This window comes from Lichenostomus cassidix, unplaced genomic scaffold (assembly GCF_008360975.1).
Source record: "Lichenostomus cassidix isolate B80296 unplaced genomic scaffold, HeHo_3.0 HiC_scaffold_62, whole genome shotgun sequence".
Classification (NCBI taxonomy): Eukaryota; Metazoa; Chordata; class Aves; order Passeriformes; family Meliphagidae; genus Lichenostomus; species Lichenostomus cassidix.
Window position 1 is genome coordinate 9,138 of NW_028147235.1, and position 5,808 is coordinate 14,945.

Below are 5,808 nucleotides of genomic sequence, written 5' to 3' on the forward strand. Positions count from 1 at the left end.
CCAACCTTGCTGTGAGAGAGCCCAGCTTGGAGAGTGCTGAACAAACAAACTGACAGCACTTCCAGTGCAGGAACATCTGGATTCATTCTCCTCTTGGATTCTCCCAAAGCCTGGCCAGGGCTCAAGGGGGAACCAAGGGAGTTGACTTTGACCATACACCCCCAAACCAGGCCAGATGTTGGATTTCATTGCCTTGTTTAGCTTCTAAATACAGAAAGGTAAATACATGTGTCACTAATGACTGGATATATCTATCACAGTGCTAATGATCATGCATATTTTGGTAATGAGTGGATACAAAGATAACCTTTGGTTAGAAGGTTCATCGAGAGGTCACCTTTGGCTCAGGCCTGTTGTTCAGGCCTCAGTCAGGCCTCTTGTTCAGGCTTGGCACTTCAGGGATGTGGTTTAGTGCTGGGCTGACAGTGCTGGGTGAACAGCTGGGCTTGATGAGCTCAGAGGTCTTTTCCAACAGAAAAGGTTCTAGAATTCCAGGATTCCATCTGCTGTATTCAGCCTGCTACAAGTTAGCAGCATTAGTTTTGTCAGTATGTTCCCTCTTGGTCAGCACTTGAGGCCTAAGGCTTCAGGCCCTTTAGCTCCTGGTGCTAAGCTGCTCATGCTGAACCAGATGACTCAGAGAGAAGAATACAGTTCATCCAATTCCTTCTGGGACACTGAGAGGGGAGAGTGTGAAAACAGGAACATTGCTTGGTGTCACCTCCTCTCTGCCCTTCACGCCTTTCAGTGCTCTGAAACAGCCAAGAGCTTTCTTCAAGAGTGCAAGGAAGCAGCTTTTCCTTCTGCCAGGTCTGGCTCTCTCCAGTCTCTGCACTTGACTGCTTTTGTCCCTCTTGCTGTGGCCTCTGTTCCCCCTCTGCTCGCTGGCTGCTGCCCAGGACTGTGGAACTGGCCCAGATCAAGTGCTCGAGAGCCTCATTTCTCTGCCCTTGGAGCTGCCTGGGCACAGCAGCCTTTTCCATCCGCAAGCTCCATATGGACAGGGAGTGCCCAGCTGCGTTCTTTGCACAACCTCCAGGAGCCCAGGGCCTGCCATCTCAAGTCCCTGCTGGCACTGAGGGCTCCCAGGTGCCTCAGGCTGCTGTGACACCACTGCAAACAGGAGGCAAGAGTGGCAGGGGCTGTGCTCAAAGTCAGGTCCATTTCCTCCTGCTGCTGCTGCTGCTGTGGGGTCATTTGTCCAGCCCTGCCCCAGACTCAGGGAGCAGCTCCAGGCCCTGCTGCTGCTCCCTCAGGATCAGCCACAGTTTGGTTGTTGCTCTCAATGCCAGCAGAAGCAGTGGCTGAAGCAGCAGGTGCTGACAGTGCCCCAAGCCCCGGGGCCAGAGGGGTCCCTTGGCTGCAGGGCTGGGAGGGAGCTGCCCCTTGTTCTCACTGTGCCTCACGCAAAGCTGGGCCGCTCACAAGTGGGGCAGCACAGCAAACAGGGAGCCTGCCAGCCTCTTCCAGCCGTGTCTGCTGGAAAGTTTGGCCTTTGGAGCTTCAGGTGGACAAAGCCAGCTCTTCTGGTCCCTCTGGCTGTCCCCATGTTCAGCAGTGCTGCTCCATCAGTCTGTGCACAGCGACAGGGAAAAGCCTCAGCCCTGCAGGGGCCAGGAGCTGCCGGGCTCTGCCTGAGCAGCTCAGCCAGCAGGAAGGGGGCTGCTCCACATGGGAACCAGGAGCAATGGACACTCATTTTTGTCTTTCAAGAAAATAAAAGGGAAAAGGAAAAACATAGATAAAATATGAAAGATAAAGACAAAACCCAAGCGTGTATTGAAAATGCTTCTGTGACTTTGGATGAAGAGGTAACTGATGTTTTGAAAAAGGGAAGTCAGTATTTACTTTCTAAATGTGCTGGTGGCATGGATCCATCTTACTGACCTCAGCAGCCTTTTAAAAAAGATTTCAGATATCACTCGATGAAATCTCTCTGCCAGCCTGTCCTGGTTACAGATTAGCATTTTGGTTACAGTTTAGCACTCTGTGGTTGTGACCAAACTCGGCATTCTACTCCCTTTAGGTAATTTCTGATGAGCTGTTGATGACGGGTCATTTGCAGGAGCTGCCCAGTGCACCCCTGATCCCTCAGGCTACCAGCTGTGTGTTAAATGAGATAAGGAAAGAGAGGCAAACCCTGTGAGGCAGGGCAGTGCTTCTTTTTCACACCAATGACTCAGCTGAGATGACTCCTTCCAGGGAAGCACCAGCACAGTCCCACCCAGCCTGAGGGGTCATCTCTGCTAATGGGCCATCGTGGACTCAATGGCACCAGCACAATGGGCAGCTGCAAGAGCTGAGACCATCAAAGACTCCCCAAGTATCCCATGACTCACAGGATGACATCATTCCATTGTCAAACTCCCTGCCCTGGGGGAGGTACTGAGCATTCCCACCTGAACCTGAGCATATAAAATCTGGCTTTGGTGATGTGGGACACAACTTCCACTCAACTGATCCAGAGGAGGTGCAGAACTTCCACAAGACCACCATTTCAACAGGACTGTGACCACCACTTGGTAGGATCTCGACCATCGCTCTGACCTACAGGGAGCCAGGTTGTACTCAATCTTTGTGGGTTAAAAGCAGTTTGCTCTGTATCATTGTATTTACTGTAATCTCTTCAGTGAATTATTACTCTGACCTGTAATGTCTGTTGGGGCAGTTGAGTGGGGTTCATTTCTCCTGACAGTTTACTTTTAAATGAGCACAGTGGTTTTGGGTGTTTGGAGTATGAAGGACTTCCAAGCTGTGTCAAAAACATCCCTTGGGGGATGTTGGGGTGTCCCTGGGAGGTGTTTCTGGGTGTCCTGGTGGTGGCTGCCAGCAGAGCCACAGTGGTGGGCGGGGGGATGCGAGGACCCCCCCTGCAGTGAGGGTTGGGTTTCCCAAAGCAAGCACTGCCACCTCCAGCCCAGGGCCAGGGGGCTGTGGGACCCCCGTGGAGAACCAAAAGGGAGGAACCTCAGGATGTCCAGAGTGGGGAGGGTGGAGAGGGCAATACCACGATGAGGGGACTGCTGGCAGTCTGGAGGAGAGGGAGTCTGGAGGTGGGGAACCCTGTGATCCCAAGGACTCCGAAATGGGGAGCCCACAGAAGGGGGAAATGCCAGGACATCTGGAAAATTCAAAAACCTGGAGATGGGGAGAGAGGTGACTCCTTGGACACCCACACCCTGAAGCACTTAGGGCAGAAGCAACCTATGGAAAACCCAAAACCCCCTGGCATCCCTAAATGAGGGGACCCTGGAGGAGAGGGACCAGCATGACCCCAAAGTGGGGAGACTGGAGAGGAAGAAATTTGGGGATTCCAAGGACCCACAAAAGCAAAGGGAGGCTTGGGTCCATCTAGATGTGGGAAGCCCAATACATGCAGAACCCCCAGCAGCCAGGATGGGAGGGACCCCCAGAATTCCAAAGTGGAGAGACCAAAGAAGGGAACTCCTGGGATTGTTTTGGGGGTTTTTTTGTTGGTTTTTTTTTTTCAAAATCATAGTGCTCTGGAGGTTTTTATGGACACCAGATGCCCTGTGACTTCTAGAAATGGACTCGAGCAGGAGGACCTTCAAACCTAACATACATGCTCACACCTTGTTTTCCCCCTCCAAACCAGGATTTCCCATTCCCAAACCTTGGCTGGATGGAGGAGAAGGCTGTGAGGCAGAGGAAGATGCCCCAGGACAGCCAGGCAGGTGAGGAGGAAGTCACTGCCCCATTCCCCCTCTTTTTTTCTCCATCTTCCAGCCCAACATCGTCCCTGGCTGCAGGACAACCCTGCTGCTGACACTGTCCTGCCAAGAATGGACTGAGGGGAATCTCCTTCCCCTTTCCTTTTGGCATGTAGGCAAATCTAAAATCCTCTTGTGTTTCCACCCCCAGGCAATGAGCTGGGAATGGAGACCATGGAGGAAAAATCCTTCCTGGAGAACCTCATGGAAGAGGCTGATTTGAACAACTCCATGGCACAGGAGTCCAATGGGGAGGAAAAGCCCCGGAGATCCCACACAAGGAGAGGCTCCAAACCAAGCCCAGGGTGCTGTGAGGAGCAAAGGCCCACCCTGTGCCAGGAAATTGGCCAGCAATCGAGCCAGAGCTATGAGCAGGTGGCCCATGAGCAGCTTCCCGCCAGGGAGAAGCCCTACAAGTGCTTGGAATGTGGGAAGAGCTTCAGGACAAGCTCTCTCCTGATCCGCCACCAGATGATCCACACTGGGGAACGGCCATATGAGTGTGGGGAATGTGGGACGAGTTTCACCAGGAGATCCCAACTTATCTGCCACCAGATGATCCACACTGGGGAACGGCCCTACAAGTGTGGGGAATGTGGGAAGAGCTTCAGAGACAGCTCGCACCTGATCCGCCACCAGAGGATCCATACTGGGGAGAGGCCCTACAAGTGTCCCAAGTGTGGGAAGAGGTTTCAGAGCAGCTCCAATCTCCTCCTCCATGAGCGGATTCACACAGAGGAGAGGCCATTCCGCTGCCCTGACTGTGGGAAAGGCTTCAAGCTCAACTCCACCCTCATCATCCACCGGCGCATCCACACTGGGGAGAGACCCTATGAGTGTCCCGAGTGTGGGAAGAGCTTCACCCAGAGCTCTAAGATGACCCGACACCAACGGAGCCACCAGTAAGAGAAGCCCTGCACAAGCCCCGACTGCAGGAAGATCTTTTTCTTCTACTCCAGCCTTATTACCTAAAGCCTCATGGTTTTACTGCTCTTTGGGAGGGGTGTTTGGTGTTCAGGAGCTATTCTGGATGATTTGGTGCTTCTGGGTATTTGGTACAGTTTCTTTCTCCATTTTGTGTTTGAAAAGCCAAGAGGGTTCATCCAGTACCTCAAAACCACTCAATTCCACTGCAAAGTATTCAATCTTACCCCAAACCGGCTCAATCCCTGCCCAAAATGACTCAATTCCACAGCCCCTCAGTGTGGAATGACACTGGAAGGGATTGGGCAAAGTGGGATGCAGTTCCAGAGGGGTGAGATGGGCATTGGGTGGGGCAGGATGGGTGGGATGGGAATTGGAGTGGTGGAAGGGTGGAAATAGGGCTTGGGAAGGGGGTCTTGATGTCCAGGAGGGGTGGGATGGGTTGGGGTGGGGATTGGAGTGTGGGGCAGGGTCTGGATTGAGACAGCCAAAGGTTGGGGTGATGAAGGGAGTGGAACTTGTTCCTGAGTGGGTTTTTTGGTATTATATACCAGAATTCTTTCTCATGAGCCTTGAGGCAATGAAGAAAAAGGAGGTTCATCCTTTTGGTGTGGTGCTGTGTGTTGGCATTTGGGGGTTGATTTCTTGTTATTGTTGTTACTATTATTTGTTTGTATTATTTATTAGTGTTATACTTCTAAATCCCACCCATTGTTAATAGTGGCTGTATGGCAGCTCACTGGGAAGATTCCCTTCCTTCTCACAGTGGGATTGAGCTGTAGTCACTTCCAAGTTGCCAGTGGCTTCTAAAGATGCAAAGTCCTGTTTATGGTGGTTTTGGTGTGGTTTGGAGTTGGGGAAGGGTCTCATCCCCTCCCAGAGGTGCTCTGAGCCTGCTCTGCACCACATCTGCACTTGTGGCACCTCACAGCTGCCCTGCCCTGGGGACATGGCAGGACTCCCTCCTGCCAAGGCTGAGGCTTTGCATGGCCTCTCATGACCCCTCATGTCCAAAGCTCTGTGCTGGCACTGGCCTGAGCGCCAACATCACTGCAGCCCCACGGCCTTTGCTGTCCCCCCGTGTCCATTCCCTGTCCCCGAGTCCCGCCCGGCTCTGGCAGCAGCAGGAGCCGTAGCGCAGTGGGCGCCAGCC

General features: G+C 52.9%; 1 long non-coding RNA gene across 1 annotated transcript; it reads left to right on the top strand.

Moving 5' to 3' along the window:
- The first annotated feature begins 2,340 nt into the window (after positions 1-2,340).
- Positions 2,341-4,012, top strand: LOC146424167 (uncharacterized). The gene is made up of 3 exons (XR_014847129.1): positions 2,341-2,561; positions 3,617-3,695; positions 3,883-4,012. It is a non-coding gene; the product is annotated as an uncharacterized LOC146424167 (long non-coding RNA).
- Positions 4,013-5,808: the final 1,796 nt, after the last annotated feature.